Raw genomic sequence first — 19,036 nt, forward strand, 5'->3', positions numbered from 1 at the left:
TTTTTTTGCTTCTGTGTCTAGTTTATTTGATTCAACATAATATTTATGAAGTTCCAGCCATGTTGTATCTTGTTCATTATCATTGCCGTGTATCTCATTGTATGAATACGCCACAAATTTTATCCACTTTGGAGCTGTGTTGGACAGTGCTTCTATGAATATTCTACTACGTATCTTTTGATGCATGTATGTGTGCATTTCCTTTTATTTTACTTTATTTTTTATTGAAGTATAGTTGATTTACAATGTGGTGTTAGTTTCAGGTGTATATAGCACAGTGATTCAGTTCATATATATATATATATATATATATATATATATATATATGGTCTTTCAGATTCCTTTTCCTTATAGGTTATTACAAATTACTGAGTATAGTTTCCTGTACTATACAATAAGGCACTTGTATTTTAAACATTAAGCTATAAACAAACATTTACATACACTAGTAGAATTATTTTATGATATACCATATCAGGCCATTTTAAAAGCAGGCAGGTCATCTTAAACTTTCCAAAACCAGTGCAAGAAACACTGCTTGATATTTAGTTTCTTCTTTAATAACCTGGCTGAATTATGTTAAATTCCAACGTGGTTTCCGTTCCTAGGCAGAGCCCCACATTCATATAATCTTCAAAGCCATGGCTTGAGTGTTTCTGTATCTTCCTGTAACTCACGTTTCAGAGATGTGCTGTATTTTGGAGAGTTTAAAGGGAGAAGAATCCAGCTGCCTTGTAACACCTGCACAGAGTAGTCAAACTGAGGTGTACGTAGTAAGTGTGTGTAGACAGTCAGGACTTCTTTTTTGTTACATTTCTGTACATAGACCAAAACCATGAAAAAAGTTCTTATACCTATGTAGACCCAACATAAGATGAGTTTAAGTTATTTGATTCTAATATGTTATCTCTGGTTCTGAGTGGCCTTTTCAGTAGAATATGCCCTTTGTTTTAGTGTTCAATCTACCCTTAGAGTTGGTATTAACCTTCCATGAGACACTTTGCCAATGGCTCCTATTTCCACGTCTGACATGATCTCTTCTAGTTGGGCAAGATATCTACAGCCAACAGGGCATTTGGGCTTCATCTCCAAGAATGACAATGGCCCTGCTAACCCCATAGATAAGAATAGGTTGGGTTTTTTTAAAACACTTACTGTTACCTGTGTGCTGAATATATTGACTATCACTTTAAGGATTTTTTTTTTAACCGTTTAAAAATGAACTTTTATTGTAGTCTGAGAAAGACGCTACTGCAAAGTGATTAGTGTAAACTGCCCTAAGGAGGAGAAACAGGAAAAAATGCAAATCTCTGAGAAAAGCCTACTAATAAAAACCATAGATTGAATCACCTGTTTAATTTAGTAGTTACTACAGTGAAATCCACAGAGAAAAACAGAAGCCAAAACATAATTCAATATACGAGTCAAACGATATCTTCTTCATGATTTAGCTGATTTCCCTTAGAGAAGACTTGGTTGTTTTCAAACAAGATGAAGGAAAAAGGAGTCATTTAAAAATAAAAAGGGGGACTTCCCTGGTGGCCCAGTGGTTGAGAATTTACCTTCCAATGCAAGGGACACAGGTTTGACCCCTGGTCGGGGAACTAAGATCCCGCATGCCATGCGTCAACTAAGCCAGCGTGCCGCAACTACTGAGCCCACACGCTCTGGAGCCCAGAACACCAAAACTAGAGAGAAGCCTGTGCGCCACAACAAAGATCCTGTATGCCGCAACTAACACCCAATGCAGCCAAACAAATAAATAAATAAGTAAATATTTTAAAAAATAATAAAAATAAAAAGGACTTTCTCTTTATTTGTTGAATTTCAGGTTTACAGAGAACCAGGAACCTGATAACCAGCCCTCTCCCCCCACCCGACACCAGTGCTCTACCATGCCGAAGGTTAGGAAGTCTCCAGAATGCTATCTAAAAGGCCAGGGGAACTCGTCCAGAAGAAAAAAGCATATAGGCTCATTTGCTTACTTTTTGGTTGCTGGCCAAATTAGATAAGTTAATAGATGAGAAATCCCCAGGTAATTGCAGATTCTGTTAGACAAGGAGAAGGGTGAGTCTGCCAACTTGTTTTCTTGCTTCTTGTGGTGATATATTAATTCTACTCAAGTACTAAAAATTTAGGAGACAGGTTCCAAAAATGGTCTGAAATAGCTAGCCCACCTGCTTTGAACTTGTGTGCACACAAATACTCTAAGAAGCTGTTGCATGGGACTTTCCTGGCAGTCCAGTGGATAAGACTCCATGCTTCCAACTGCAGGGGGCACGGGTTCCATGCCTGGTTGGAGAACTAAAATCCTGCATGCCACGCAGCCAAAAAAAAAAAAAAAAAGCTACTGCAGAGTGAGATGGACAAAGTGGTGGAAATGCACAAGCATCCTTGAACTTGACCTAAGGTTCACACGACATCATTATTCTCTCATTTTTTGGGAAATGGTATTGCAGCGGTCCCTGACCTTTTTGGCACCAGGGACCGAATTTGTGGAAGACAATTTTTCCACGGAGTTGGGGGGATGGGGGGATGGGGGATGGGAGACGTTTCAGGTGGTAATGAGCGATGGGCAGCGGCAAATGAAGCGTGGCTCGCCTGCCAGCCACTCACCTCCTGCTGTGTGGCCCGGTTCCTAACAGACTGCAAACTGGTACGAGTCCGCGGCTGGGGGTTGGGAACCCCTGAATTGGACCAAATAAGCACATGGGTATAAGTCAGTGCATTTTTAAACTGAGGGATGGAAAAATTCTATATGGCAGCATATTAACTCATGCTAAATGAAACAGATTTGGGATTTTAATTGCTTCGCAGTTGAAGCAACTACATTGAGCAATGTATGTAACAAAGTGTTCTAGTTTATCGAAATATCTGTATATGGTTCATTCACTGCAGAGATAGATGAGCAAAGGAAGTTCCAATTACAAGAAAAAAAACCTACCACTTAATATCAGACTTTCGCTTATAAAGTCTAAGTAGGTGAGACAGGTTTTGCTTCATGAATTCTATACATAAATTCATGAGAATGCAACCAAAATTTTAACTGTTACAATCATGTAAGTCATCACCATTAACTGGTCCTCCCTTCCACAAACATGTCTAGACATCTACCTTAGGGATCATGATGTACAATTAATTGGCAAGTCTGGAAGAGTAATTCAGGGAACCTTGTATCTACTAAAGCCTTCGGGAAAAAGCCACCCTTATATGATTCCAAACATTAACCATTATTAATCTAAAGAAGCTTTCAGGAAGTCAATTTCTATTCCACCTTTGGCAATCATTTAAGTGATCCTACAAATAAAGTTAAAATAATGGAGGTGGTGTTTCAGAGCACCAAGTTAAGAGTTCTTAGAAAATGAAGATACAGCTTACTGATTTTCTTTCTTGGTTGCAATAATCAAAGAACACAAGGAAAAATCTCAGGTATCACCTTAATCTGTACAGATTTCAAAAGGTTTATTCTGGGATTTAAAGAGTGACTTTGGAGGTTTTCTAACATATATATTCCACTGGATTGTTTTCTTAAGTCATTTCTTCTAATATTAAAATCATTCCAGAGCTGGGAGAAAGGGGGAAAAAAATCAAATTTGTACCAGCTGCATAAAAACAAGGTATCTAAGAAAATTGCCCTGGTTATGTCATTATACACCATTTTCAAAGGCTCAAGTCTTGAATATTTCATTTACTGTTTTTCTCTTTTTTTAAAGATAAGGTCCTCGGGTGGCGTTAACCAATGGCTTGGAGGAGCCTAGGAAAATGAGATTTTTCTTCCCCAGGTCCAGCATAATTTTTCTTTTTTTACTTTTGACCTAATATTATTTTGCAAGATTGAAGAAGTAATCAGTGTCTTAACTTTATATTTACATGAAGTAATATTCAATGCAGTATGCTGTTTCCTATAAACCTACACTGGTAGCCTGATAAACAACTCAGTTTGGGTATTTTAAAAGGCAATAAACGCCTTAACTAAATAAACCATCAATTCATATAGAGACAAAAGAATTGCTACTTCCCAACGAGCTTAACAGATTTGAAATGATAAATTTATATACTAGGACAATCTAGTTTCTCTGGCTTTTTGGACTGTAAAGACTCATTTATTAGATCTATGTCTGTGTCTTTTAAAATGTGTTATTCAAAATCATCTCCAGCTGCAGATGTCGTTAGTGTGAGTCTAATGCTGGTTAACCCTCTACTCCTTCCCCGTTAAATGAATTTGACTTAATAGTGAGAATACCGTATTGTCTAACAGTTGCACTAAAAACCTGTGAAGTGTGTCTGTTTTCTAGCTCTCAGAGCTTTGGCTAGAAACTGTAAGAAATTAACACAACATTGTAAATCAACTATACTTCAACAAAATTAAAAAAAAAAAAAGAAATTGTGTCGAGTATTTGCCCTTTGCATTGTCATTATTTATAACCTGCCTAGCACTCACAGTCACAGGTATCACCCAATGGTCAAGGCTTGGCTTTAGGGCAAGCGATTGGTCAAAAATGTGACTTACTATGAGGAGACTTTCCCAGAATAAGCAGATGAGATGAGAATTCTTCCTTCTCCCAGGCCTGCTGCATGTACACCATCCCTGTTGGGTTTCATTGCCTTCTCAAGACGACAAATCATGGGGGTGCCACACGGGTCTATAGTTTTAGCGTGAGATGAACTAGTAGGCATGGTTCCTTATTGCCGGCCACTTTGCTGGGCTTGCACTGAGACCTCCTGGCCAATTACGAGATGTCATATTTATATTCAACTACAGAAAAGTTTCTGATTAGTCTACACAGCAATGTCAACATCAATGATTCACTGTGAAGGAAATTTACTTGATTCATAAAAAATGCAATATTTAAGCAAGCGGTTTCATTAGCTTTTAGAGCAATCTCATCTGTTCTCTGAACCATTAATGACCTGTTGCAAAATTCTGTGTCTGCTAAGTAATTGACATTTAAATACTTGAGGAAAACATGAATGGATATAAGTGATTAGATAAGGACTTCATTTGTAGCTTCTCTTTACGATCCCTGTTATATATGGCCATTAAATAAATAAAAAGAACTTCGGTAGGTCCTTGAAGATTTAGATTCACTCCACAGTGGCATCTGCTATTTTCTAGTTTTATTATGTAGGCATTTTTAGCATCAGAGAATGCAGTTAGATCATTTGTTTCCTTAGCTGAACTCTATAGTCCTGTGCAAAGACAAGTCTTTGAAAGCCACTATTAAGTTCCTAATCCAATCTTTATTAAAAAGACTCGATATTATGGACCAGGAGGTTAAGACAAATCCTTAAAAAAGTAATGATCAAGCTTTTCTATAACCCAACGATGCCTTCTACTGCAGTAAAACCTGAAGTTAGGAATATGTTTATAGTTTTAATGTTTTTTTTCTTCTTTTCCAGTATGGATTATTACAGGATATTGAATATAGTTCCCTGTGCTCTACAGTAGGACCTTGTTGTTTATCTATTTTATATATAGTGGTTTGTAATATAGTTGTAATGTCTTTAAAAAACAGAATGTGATCCTTAAACTATAGATGTGTGTAGACAATGAGTTCCACCAAAGAAAACAGTGAGAGAAACAGCACTAACATGCTTTCTCAGTCTCTCTAAGGTAAGCAAAGTTTTACTTTCAGGACTAATTATCACAAGTAGGATGTGAATAAAATTTCTTTCTCAGGGTCATTCTCTCCAGCGTTGAGGTTCTCTAACTGAAATTTCATTCTACATTTGCACCTCCACCTAAGAAATCCCATAAGAGTCAAATGCCACCTCGGTTGACTCTCTTTTTTTTTAAAATAAATTTATTTATTTATTTATTTTTTGGCTGCATGGGGTCTTCATTGCTGTGCGCGGGCTTTCTCTAGTTGCGGAGAGCTGGGTCTGCTCTTACTTGCGGTGCACAGGCTTCTTTTTGCGGTGGCTTCTGTTGTTGTGGAGCACAGGCTCTAGGCACACGGGCTTCAGTAGTTGTGGCATGCGGGCTCAGCAGTTGTGGTTCACGGGCTGTAGAGCGCAGGCTCAGTAGTTGTGGCGCACGGGCTTAGTTGCTCCGCGGCACGTGGGATCTTCCCGGACCAGAGCTCGAACCCGTGTCCCCTGCACTGGCAGGTGGATTCTTAACCACTGCGCCACCAGGGAAGTCGCCACCCCTGTTGACTTTTAAGAGCATGTCATCTGTCTCACACTGTGCTCAGTCAGTGTGACTCTACAGATGGTAAATCATTGGCTATCCTAGAGTTTGCTCTGAAGCCATGCTAATAGGAAATTAGAAAGGCCTTCAAATACGGGTAGCTTTGTTTCATATGTTTTTGAGAGCATATGGGGTTTGGTGACTGATCCCTGCTCAAAGCCATTACGATTTAGAGACTGGAAACAAAGTTAGCTCCTGAATGCCAGGGGTCAGTGCCAACAAGTCAATTCATGTAATAAATCTACATCCCTACTATGTGCCAGGCACTCTTCTAGCGCTTAGGATATGTCAGTGAGCAAAATAAAGATCTATTCCCTTATAGGGTTTACACTCTAGCAGGGGAAAGCCATAAATGGATTATAGTCTTTCAGAAGGTGACAGATGCTCTGGAAAAAGAGGAGAGTAAAGCGGGTTGGGAGTTCAGGGTTGGGGATGGCTTTAATAGTTTTTTTAGTGGGGTGGTGGGATGAATTGGGAGATCGGGATTGACATATATACACAAATACATATAAAATGGATAACTAATAAGAACCTGCTGTATAAAAAAATAAATTAAATTAAATTCAAAAAAATAGTTTTTTAAGGAACACAGAAGGGATACCAACGTTTTAAAAGTTAAATTTATCTTCATCCCTTTCTGAAAGAGTGGAAGCTGAAGTACGGAAGTTAATCAACCCCCTGAAAGTCACATGAGTCTAATATCTATGCTCTTAATGTCTTTGTTGTAGAACAATACAGGCAAAAGAGAGAATTAATCTAGTTCTTCAGATAGGTGGAATGGGTGTTAGCCAGAAAATACTTTTGGGAAAGAGGAATTGATAGCAATGGGAAAAGGATATTTATGTAATCTTGACTAGAATACCAAACCGTGCTGGGTTATATGATGGGAAAAGGTTGAAAAGTAGGTCAGACTGGATTAGGGTGGGTTAACAGAACTCTATTTTGTCTAGACGGTGCTGAGAAGACCTTGAGGTTTTGAGCAATGGTGTAGAGGTCGGGGTGGTGACAAATCTGTGTATGGAGCCATGGTATCAAAGAGTCAGATAGCTTTGTAGTAATGATAGTTGCATGAACTTGCCATTTTGAGTGATTCAAAACTGCCGGTTTCTTTCATTTAATTACTTGGTTAATCTTTTGGAAACAAAGCCTTTTAGCTGAAAGGTTAAGGTCTAACAATCTCAAATGTCAGATTCAAGGTTATCCCATCTTGCCAAGCTATGATGCTTGGTGACCCTCAAACTTCAAATAAACAACATGTCCTTAAAGGTGGCTTAAAAAAAAAAAATCAAAGGCCATTATGTCTTGTAACTTTCATTCTAAGACCGTAGAAAAAGAATTCCCATAATGTCAGTTTTATAAAACCTTATGTAAGTATAATGATATTTGAAATGTGAGCGACTAAAGGAACTTGTAAAAGGGAGCTATTGACTAAAGTAGTCATGTCATTATAGCTCCTTGCTTAAAGCAGAACAGATAGCATTTTCCCATTGTATATATGTTTCTCCGTATAACTATTGAAAGACTAGAAGGAAGAGTTGCAAGGAAATGCTGGTCAAGAAGGGTGGCAGTAGGGTGAGAGACAGATTTCTGCTTCTTATACATTTAGAATAGTGATATTAGGGTGACGTGTGCCTTTCCGCATCTTTAAAATTAAATTCCTTAGAGACGTACTAATTTGTCAGATAGCAATATTTAAAATGTAGGCAAATCTGTAGTCTTACTTGGGCTAAAGACAGAATCATAAAGCTACTCTAGTATCAGTCACATGAAATTAAACTCAAAAGCTAAGAGAACCTACAAATTGAACTTGAACATCTCTGCAAGCGTGCAGAACACTGCCCATGGAAAGCTTTCCACACTGTCATCTTAGACTTCGTTAAATGTTTACTTGTCCAAAATTGTTGAGAAAAGCTCCTGATATATTAAAACAAATGAACAGTACGTTTTGAATCAATTGCTCACTGGGGTTTGAAAAAACTCTTATGCTAGCATTTTCAAAGTTGATCAGAGTACGGTCTATTGCCTATTTCCAGACTGGTTTTCTTGGATCCAATGGGGTCTGTGTAGATAGGAACAAGTTGGCAACCTAAGTTAAGAATTAAAGAACCTAATTTGTATGTTCAGTACAGCTGCACATACAAATTTAAAAAAGCAGCTTTCTTTGATTTGAGCAGAAATTGTGTTAAGTCAAAGGGATAACCTTAATTATTCAGTACTGAGCCAAAGGTTTCATCTATTTTCTCAATTTTTATTAGTTCTTTAGTAAATAGTTTGGTAGATGCTCTTAAAAGGAGAAAACAGGAGGAGAATAAGTAGTTGTCCTTGGACAACCTGAAGAAATATCAGGTTGAAAACTATTCGCCACTATGATTATTATTGGCCCTTGTGATAATATCTATTGGGTTAGATAGATGTATGAGCCATGATGAATACTCCAGTGGCAGAAGTTAAACCAAGGCTTGACCACACCATGTGGAGAATTTCAGTAACAGCTTGTTGGCTTTTCTCAGGCCCTGAGAAGATATAAACTAGAGGAACCTAGGGATATTGCTCATTATAAATAACCTTAAAGTCAAAAAAAGACTCAAAACTCTTTTGCTTATACCAACAGATAAGGCAAGCTGAAGTTCTCTGTTTTGCTCCCTTTACAATAAATTCCAATTAATGTTGCAGATGAGAGCCGCTTGAGCCACTCATTACCCTGGCGATCTGGTTAGTGTTTACCAAATACCCACTGTGTTCCAAGAACTGTATTATGTTGTATATACAGTGACAAAAATAGATATGGTCTCTACTCTCAAGGGGCTTACAGTATAGACAGGGGAGAGAGAATAAGCAAGCAATAGTTACAACTGCTACTAAGTATTTCAGAGGAAATGTTTCTGATTAGGGTAGAAAGTTTCACTGCCATTAATAACGTTTAGAAGAGAAGGCAAAATTAGACTACTTCAAGGAATTCTATATACTGTTTTCTTATTAATATCAACCACGGAAAGATGAAAATTTTGTCTTAAGGGTTTAATTACCCTCTTCAAGAGACAGTTTTAAAACGATGACATTTACTTAAAACATTAATTAGATGGGAGATATTTACATTAAATATTTGGGAATCTCCTATAGTAATATTGCAATCTGGAAGACCATCTGTGTGACAGAGCCAGTGGGAGGAAACAATCTTGTGATATGCTAGGTTATGAAGAAATGTCAGTGATGTTTCCTGCAAAGTTATCTTAAAATCCAGAGTTCTGAATCAACACTCTTTTCATAAACACAGGAAAGAAACATATGCTCACTTGGCATCAGTTTTGCCACTTCAGGAGTACAAGCAATTCAGAGATGACACAAACCTCTATATTCTAGAACCAAACATGTTCTGTGGTACTCTTAATTACCAGATTTTTCTAAGAGTACAACAGGGTCACTTTCAGATAAGGCCAAACTACTGAACTGTGGATTTAAATGAAGCAATATTTTGAAAACGTAACCATGGGTCCCTACTAGTGGCTTCAGTTATTTAAGGAGCACTACCTAGTTTACGAGAGGACCAGCAAGAGAATATTAGGTAACAATTGGTTAAGGTTAGCCTTCATCAGGAACATGGACTTTATTATCACCCCAAATAGTAAGGTGCTCAACAAGTGTTGGCTGCATGAAATATAAGAATTTGGATGCTAAAACAGAGCACAGTTGCATCCATTGTTTCTGTTAAAGACTTCTTGTATACAAAGCTGAAGATCTCTATCTCTATACACTATCTGGAAACTGAAGTACAGATTTTCTTTTGTTCATGGATATACCTAAAAGATCCACAACAGTATTGTCTATAGCTTAGAATGAAGCTAAGATTTTATCTTAGACTGTTCACATATCTACTGAATCTGGCAAACTTTCGACCCTCTATTTTCCATAATTACCCTTTATTTCCATACCTCTCCTCCCTCTCCACCAAAAAAAATTTTTTTTACTTAGTTCCGGGATTCCTCCCCAGTCTTGCTTCATCGCCATTCCGACGAGTTCCTGCTTCCAAAAAAGCTATACTGTCTTGTGTCACGTACCTTGTTCCTGACAATTAGCCAACTCTTAGTACAGTGTTATATTTTTTATACACACAGCACAGGTATTTCATATTTAGAATACTTGAAGTAAAAAAAGCTCTTTGTGGGATTAATTCTCCCTTCCATCTTCTCAAAAGGATCCAATGAGAATCTAAGTTGTAAGAGCTTCTAATTGTCTCTGACCCACTTTCATGGCTGAATTCTTGTAGTGGTGCCGTATCGGACCTCGGGGTCTTCCTGATTTTGTATTAATCAGGCGTCAGTGCTCAATTCCTCTATTTACAGTCAATCTGAGATGCAAAGCCTTGTATATTTAGAATGCACAGTAGATATATACATAGCCACCTGTTCCCTGGAGAAGCTGATCTCTTCCATTTACCCTGGACACACACACACACACACACACACGTGCGTGCACACACAAGTACACAGTGCCTTCTCTTGTTATCTCCCTAGCCTGTAATACTTACTGCCTTCACCTACTTAAATTCCTACCTGTCATTCAAAGTTCACTCAAGATGTGTTGTCTTAGGTCTTCACTTACCTCTCACCGGCCCTACCATTTCTCCACACTTGACCTATTGTTGTCCTCTGATCCCTGTGGAACTCTTCCCTTAACTCAATGAAATTCTGAGGTCAGGGAATCATTTACCCCACTTTTCTAGCCCCCATGTAGTCTGGTAGAAGGAGTGCACTTAAAACATTAGAGGTAATACACAGTTGCAATTTGTTCCTTAATATTGAAATCTTTTCTTTACCTTGCTGATTTTCCATGAAAGAACAGGTCTTTCTTCAACTGCTAAGCAATCGCTACTCAAACTCATCCTGCCAATACAGCCAGGTTAATTGATCTGAGTCAGCATTTTGTTTTCCGGATTTAATAAAGAGATCTACCGCTTAGCAGATAAAGATCTAAGTCCTTGCCCTGACATCCAAAGCTCAGTGCAGTCCATCTCTCCTTTCCAAATGATATCACCCCTTACCTCTCTACCACCTGTACTTTCTCTTAGCCAAACTGGCCAATCAGTATTCTTTGGGCATACATCTGCATGATGTACTTATGAGCTTCTGCCTAGAATGCATTTTTCTTCCTACCTTTGCTGATTTGACTTCCACCATTCCTTTGAAAGCCAAATCCATCATCACACCTGCGTCTTTTTCTTTCTGTACCACTCTGTACCACTTAATTATAATAAAACCATACGTTAGTTGAGCGGTTGTCATTTTCTCTGAATTTCAGGTAGGCAGCCATTGTTGACACTTATGTGTTCCCTAGCAGGTGTTAGGTAAATGTTTTCAGCCAACTTTCAATTACAACCAATGAAAAGTTTAGATCACCTGGACAAATCAGAAACCCCAAGAACAAGTTATCAGGCAGCCAAGCAAACATCTATGCATCAAGATATCCTTCAGAAGACAGGCTGGACATTGAATAAAACTATCATTTCAATTCAAGTACACGAATTCTTCTGAAAAGCCTTAGCTATAGTTGAACCTTGGTCCAGGCAGAAATCCATATTAAATCTCCTTATCGTCAACCAGCTATGGATGGAAGAGCCTGTTCTACTTGTTTTCTACTTCAAAACTGGGATTTTATTTAAGATATCTGACTTCAGAAGCAAAGGGTAAAAAAAGAAATCCCAAAACAGAAACAAAAACAAAAAATAACACGACCACCACCCAATGCTGATGCAGTAAAGCACAGATGGCATTTTCCTTTTAGGGAGGTTTGAGCACCTACTGTGTGTACCATTCCAACTTCTGATCCTCTGATCTACAAGTAAGTTACATGTTTCTCATCTGGGCTAACATTGTGCCCCAAAGCCAGACTGGTTTGGCATTCTTCATAGGACTATGAGAGCCCTCTGACAAATAGCCAAACACATTTGGCTTATTTCTGCTGCCCTAAATGGTAACAAAAAAACACGTTAGCATCTGCGTTACATATTATAGAAGATTAGAACAGCTCTTGGCCCCTTAGTAGGAAACTTCAAATATGAAAAATAAGTGAGATCCTTTGGGTGAAATGTTTAGAACAAGGAAGGCAGCTGTACCCAACACGGATACATTAGTGAAGATATTTTTAACTTTCCAGTTACTTGGGCATGGATTAATTCTAGACCTCAGGAGGACTCAACTGTCCTGCCCAGAGGAGGTTTAAGTGGTACCTTAAGAATTAACATCTGTGTGCCTGTACTTGTTTAGGAAGCATTGCCACATTTTCCTGCTCGAACTTCACATTTAATAGTTTCACGGTAGGTAAGAAAGATGGTCTCATTTTCAGCCTGAATGTGTTCATCTCTAGATTTTAGCTTGCCAAAAGACCACAAACGATGAGAACAAGACCATTTTCCAATATCAATTTAGTTATTTCATTGAGAATTATAGTCCTAGAGCAGGTACACTTCTGAAGCAGCAGCTCTGCGGAAGTTTTTTTTTTTTTTTCATGGCTCCTCCTTTAATTTTAGTTTGGAGGCAACTCGTTCTATTGACGGAGAAAATGAAGCTCAGTTGTTATATCCCTCGCCTTCAATAGCAAAGCTGGGTTGTGGACACCATCATTTGTAGTTCAAAGCCCAAGCTCTTAACCACTAACCTATGCTGTCTCTTCAAAGCCAGAGTTCCAATTCTCTCCTTCTAGATCGCACCCTTGTATCTTTCAGTCTAAGGCGCCATCTCTGCTAAACACCCGTCTCTGATGAACACTGGTCATTCTTAGGACTGTTTTGCAAGGGGGGCGAGGTGACTAAGGGTCAGGGACTAAGAAATGGCAGTGCTGTCATTCCACTGCAGGAGTAGAGCCTACATTCTTTACTTCACGTAAAATAGAATTTCTTCTAGACTTCCTTCTAGACTTCTATTCACTGGGAGTTCTTCCGTTGCTAGCCTAGCAACATACTTCATGTGACAGGTGTTTACTAAATATTTTGACAACCATCAAGATTTGAATCATAAAGATTCACGCTTGAATCCTGGCTCTACCAATTAATGGTATGACCTTGGGCAGGCTGATATCTATTGATCATATTGGAGTTAAGAAATGGAGATATCTTTTCTACCTTAAGTGATTTAAAGTGAAAGTCAAATGGGAGAATGGCATAGTACTTCATAAACCATAAAGCGCTATAAAAACTAAGTGCAGCAGATTCATTTACCATGATGGCAAGGCCGACATCCGCACTCTGGGCAAGGCATGAAAAAACAAAATACAAAGTTTTATAGGTTAGAGAGAACCATCTGGTTCAAGAGTAATGATGTAGTTTACGGAAATCTTTTTAAAAAGAAGCAACTGGGACAGTCTTCTAATAAACGGAGATTAATTATGTTTTTTAAAAACCCCAAAGGGAAAAGGATTTAGAAGCGAACTGACAATATAAAACTAAGGAGTAGATCGGTTTTCCTAGAATCAAGAAAGCAGTTATGTGAGATAGCAGGAAGAATGTCAAGGTTTGTGCTTTTTCATCTTTCTCAGATTCAGTTAAACTGAGCGACGTTTAAATGCTTTATTATTTCCATGACTGTAGGAATTCAGTTACTTTGTTATGCTTTCCACTGAACAAGTGAAATCTGAAAGTTAGTCTTAGATCACGTGAAGGGCTTGCTGAGATACAGCTGGACGGGCCCTACTGCTCATATCTGCTTTAGTGGATGTGGCATGGGAACCAAGAATGTGCATTTCAAACAAGTTCCCAAGGATGCTGATGTAGCTGGTCCAGAGACCGCACTCTGAAAGCTAGTCTGAGATGAGTTCTTTCTAGCTGTGAACGATACACTCTAGCTAACTACGTGTCCAATCTTGAAAGAATGAATGAATCTGACTGTTAAGTGAGAACTTACACAGCTCATCGGCTACATAAAGTTCTTGAATGAATCTGACTGTTAAATGAGAACTTACACAGCTCATCGGTTACATAAAGTTCTAAGTCTGTTTCAGAATAACACTTTGCGTCACATTGCTAGGGAGAAATAGGGTAGCTTTTTACCCGGAGAGAACATTAAACTGTAAATTCCTCACCCAAATCTCTTCCAGTTTGAAGAACATTTCAAACCCAGCTTTTCCAGTATTCTCACTTCCTAACCTACCGGCTCCATGGTTACCTAAAAATGTAAGTGACAGCCCTAATGCATTCTGCCTCACCGTAGCTCGCCTGCCCTGAACGCTCACTCAGCCTGCTCTGTTCACTCAGAAAGAACTCTTACTAGTTTAAAGGAGTTAAAGGTCACTTGCCTCTAGCTAGCTTAGGGGCTAAGTTATAAGTTACAGCAGCAGAAAAACATTAACTGGCTTGCTCTGTATTGAGGCAACAGCTTTTATGTTCCTGAAATTTCATAAGCCATAATGTTTGTGTCGTGATGATGTAAGAATTAGCAAGAGCTGGACAATTTGGATTACAGTTTTGGATGAAAATAACTTTAGAAGAGAAGGATGAGGTAGGTAGAGAGGAGATTCTACCTCACTTAATAAAAAAAAAGTAACTTCCATTTTTAGACCAGGAAGCAGTTTGTTCAGATCCTGCTTACCCTAGAGTGACAGGCTTCCTTCCAAGGTAGGAGAAAGATTCGGGAAGGGGAGTAACGGTGGCAACCTGCCCAGCTACGTGGGCAAGGACAGCATGGGGCCCTGTGTACTCAGAGGACTTTTTATTTCTAGCCTAGTCCCTCAGTTTAGTTCCCGCGGTCCTCTCCCTTCCCACTTCCTTCTGCTATAATGCTGACTTCAGGCAGAAGGATTGCTCCTTCTCTGTAGGGGGTCTGGGGGGTAGGGGGTGGGGGGAAAGACTTAAATGAGACCAGAGGAGGTCAGCTTGACCAAAGCAAACTGCAGGCTCCAGGCAGAGAACAGAGAGTAACTCCCAGGCGGTTTAGTGTTAAACACAGCAAACTCCCTGGCTTTGTTAATATTAAGTGCTTAAGTGATTAACATTTTTCAGGTAGACAGGCGGTGTCCAACTTTGACAAAGACATTCCCCGTTCTGCATTTAGTTTTCACAAAGATACATAATTCGGTGGTTCAGGGGGCAACATGAAAACAAAACATCAGAGTAAACGATTCTAAGCATACCGGATTAACAGTCTTCCCAACAAACCTGGGGGTAGGTATTATTATTCTCTCCAGATAAGGAAGCTTAAGGTCAGAGAAATGATGCAATTTGCTCAAGGTCACGTGAGCGGCAGTGCTGTCCCTGGGATTTGAACTCAGGCAATGGGGCCCCAGAACCCACATTCGCAGCCGGGCAAGGTGTGAGGTGGAAACGGCCTGTGTGCCAGCCCTTTGTGTCCACACGGCAGCGTCATTTGTTCCCCTCACCAGAAATCAGCGTTCTCTTTCTAGAAGGGGGCTCGGTGGCCTGCTCTCCTTCTGAGTCACAGGATTAATCCAGTCAGGGAACGTTACCATGAGTTAGGTCACCCCTAACTACATAGATCTGAGGTTACAGCTATTTCGGCTAAATGTGATTTTGGCCAACCTCTGTGCAATCCAGTGGCACAGCTTCAACTTTAGAATTACACAGCAGCGCCAGAGAATTTTCAAATACCACATCCTGTTCCTCAGGTGTTTCACATTTCGAGTCGAGTTCTCATTCTGGTTCTGCTTGGGGTGTAGACAGCCTTATGCGTTTGGTCAAATACCAAAACCTCCCTAACTGGTCCAGTTTCAAGGCTTTCCGCCTGGGGAGGCATCTTCTGCTTAACACCCTGGAGCTCTGTCTTTGGCAGCCTTCTCAAGTATTTCAGCATCCTAGGTTTGTCTTTAAGAAAAGCGTTAATTAAATCCTCAAGTCACTAGAGACTGAGGAAGGGAAACACATGGAAACTTCAAAACTGCCCAGGTGAAAATATCATGGTAGCAAGTGTAGGCTTACAGACATGAGGGTAGAAAGAGAGCTGAAGCAGTACATACTGGCTGTACCACCGAGAGCCCAAGTCTCCACAAAGCCTCCTGCTGACCAGGAGCCGTGACCAAGGCTTCCGTCTTCCTGCTCTCTAAGTCTTCAGGTAATGGGAGGCATGGCCGAGCAGGCCAATAATATCACCCCGACCAGCTGGTCAGCAGCTTCCAGGTCCCTGTAACACCTTCCTTCGTGCCAACAAATGTCTTGAAAGCAATTCCCTTCAACCCAAGCAAGGTGGCTGAAATCCATTCAGCCTTTTGGGCAAAGGCAAGACGTAAGGCTAATGCACAGGAATTTGGACTTTTAGTTGAATCTCCAACTATAAAAAGTCTTGAGTGGAAATGCAGTCCCTGGATTCTGTCCTTAACAGTGCGGCAAGGCTTTGAACAAGCGCTGTGGCTCCCTTCCTCTCTCACATCCTCAGGAGATCAGCTGTGTCCAAGATCCCCAGGATGGCGACTACCTATGTGTCACAGCTCAAAGTTGGAAGACGTTCTCCTACCATCTACTTTAAAATGGAGGAGGGTATAGCTTAAGAAGAACTGGTTGCTAGGGCATCCATTTGGATAAGAAGGGAGAGAGTTGGGAGTGGGAAGGGAAGGGGAAGTGAAGTTAATCACCACCAACAAGAAAAAGAACCCAGTCTGCCTTAGGAGGGTACTGGCTAGGGATTTAGAAGTAATCTCTGCCAGAAATACACATTGGAAAAAACCACTAGGCCTCCTTTGTGCTTTCTCAACAAGATTGCACATTGCTTTAGGTGTACCATTGTTTATTAGCACATACGGAGCACTTCAACCAAAAGGATCCTTCCCCAAAGATGAAGGACAGCTCAATCTCAAATACTTCTGAATTCTCATGGCAATAAACCTTCTTGCAGTGTCATAGAGGCCTATCTCCCCTCGAGGAGGGAGAGACAGAACCTGCGGGCGTAGGGGGCAGGCACCACGCCCAGAGAAGAGTAGCCTAATCGAGGTCTGGCTGCTGGTTTCAGAAGTCAGTGGAGGTGTCGCAGAGCGTGGAGGCAAGCCATTTGGTAGCTGTCAGGCTCCCCCATTCCAGCTAGTCCCTCCTGCCCCAACAGCCAGTAGATGCTCCTGGGTGGGGAGCAAACCTCAAGCCTGCAGGAAGATCAATGACATACCCCATCAAAGCCATTCCAAGAGCCTTATCGGACCTCTTGAGGGCATTTCTGCAGCTGCCTTCTTTCCTCAGCCATTCCTTCTGTTTGAGTTAGCTCTGTCTTACCTCCCTCTCCCCCCTTCCCCTGCTTTGCCTGATTAGGGCCAGAAATTTTTTCATTAAGTCACTTTATAGTGCAATAACAACATTTACTATTCATGAAGTCGCCCCTCCATAATTGTTAAGTCTTTCCATGTGTCTGGAAGCTTATTTCGGCTCTTCTCATTTTACAGAGTGCCTCTCTTCCTTCCAAACACAAACTAAAAAGAAAGAGGATAAGGTGGGGGGAGGAGGGGAAAGGATGGGGTGCAGATAACATCCAGATTCTTTAAGTGTTTTTAATCCAGTTCGATTTCCCTTTGGACTCAGAGGGCTCCCTTCTAAAATTGACTGCGGACCTGAATTCCAGGCTAAGAATTAAGTCAAGAGGAAAGGACGACAGAAACAAATAACAGAGTCAGCTCTAGGCTATGAAACCCGCTATGTTGACTGGGGCTCCAGTCAACCATTCTTTTTTTTTCCCCTTTTCCAAAGTTCTTACTTAATCTTTCCAGATTACAGCAAGCAGGTAGACACCACTTAAACCCTCTGAGTATTTCAAACAAGTTTGTTCAGTCTCTCGGGCAGATACTTTCTTAAGAATCGGGTGCAAGTTCACATTTTAATGCCATACGTTGTCAGTCACCGGGAAAAAGCTTCTCGCGGGCACAAACCAGGTCCCCAACCTTTGTCACACGGCAAAAATAACCCCCCTTGGAGGAGTTAATTAGGCGGTCAGCAGCCACACCAGCGTCCGATCCGGGCTGCCCACAGAGCTTTTAAACAAGCACACACACACACACACACACACACACACACACACACACACACGAGGCGCTTGTTAAATGTCACTAGCTGGACATCTGGATTCCGACCCCAAAGATAAACGCATTTCGTGGGAGCATTCCTCGGATGTCAGGCCACAAAACCGCCTGTTTGCCCAAGCACACCGTCTCCTTTCTAAGATGCCCCAGCAGTCCCAGGTCTGCATCCCAAGGCGGAGCGGGAGGGAAGCAAAGGAGGGAAAGAGGTCGCCAAAAATGGAGCCAAAGGGAAGAAGGATCGGAAAGCTACTCACAGACTAGCTAGCGCCTCCGCGATGCGAGCATGACTTCCCGGTGGTGCCTGAGCCTCCTGGCTACCGCGCAGCCGACACGGCGGCCGCGCTTAAATAGCCGCCGGCCCGGGAGCCTCGGAGCCGCGGGCCGCTCCCGGCGAGATACGGTTCTAATCAGATGCTGGCAGCTGAGGACTCCCCAGGAATGCGCCGGGATGTTTTCGCTGCCTGGGCTGGGTAACTCCCCCTCAACGTGTCTGCTGAGTCTTCCAAACTTAACTGTTTATTAACCCGAGCTGGGGCCGCGCAGAGGAGCCGGCTCCCGTGGACTGGGAGCCCCACCAGCGCGGGGCGATCGCCCGGAGCCCAGCGAAGGGGAGGAGGAAGGAGTCAGGGCGCCGTCCGGAGCCCAGACTCGCGGGGCTGGGGACAAGGGACAGGGGAGGGTGCGCTTAAGGACAGGAAAGGGAAACTCCGCAGGAAAGGGGTGGGACCCAGCGACCTTCATCTCACAAATTCCTTCTCTGCGTTGCCGCTTCCAGTGATGTGGCGTCCCAAGTCATCCTAACCCGGTAGGGCCCTTTGAACAAAGGGCTGCCTCTGCTCCTGACTTTCC

The 19,036-nt window shown here is 41.2% G+C and overlaps 1 protein-coding gene across 6 annotated transcripts in view; it reads right to left on the reverse strand.

The window, feature by feature from the left end:
* The window catches only part of DAB2 (DAB adaptor protein 2), a 52,680-nt gene extending 33,846 nt beyond the window's left edge, over positions 1-18,834 (reverse strand). For all 6 annotated transcript variants that reach the window (XM_029216607.1, XM_029216603.1, XM_029216606.1 and 3 more), the window contains exon 1: positions 18,442-18,834. The gene's annotated coding sequence lies outside the window, so the exon portion shown is untranslated. The remainder of the gene's footprint in view (positions 1-18,441) is intronic.
* Positions 18,835-19,036: the final 202 nt, after the last annotated feature.

The sequence above is a fragment of the Monodon monoceros genome, unplaced genomic scaffold (genome assembly GCF_005190385.1).
Source record: "Monodon monoceros isolate NGI ecotype Baffin Bay Population unplaced genomic scaffold, NGI_Narwhal_1 Super_Scaffold_12, whole genome shotgun sequence".
Classification (NCBI taxonomy): Eukaryota; Metazoa; Chordata; class Mammalia; order Artiodactyla; family Monodontidae; genus Monodon; species Monodon monoceros.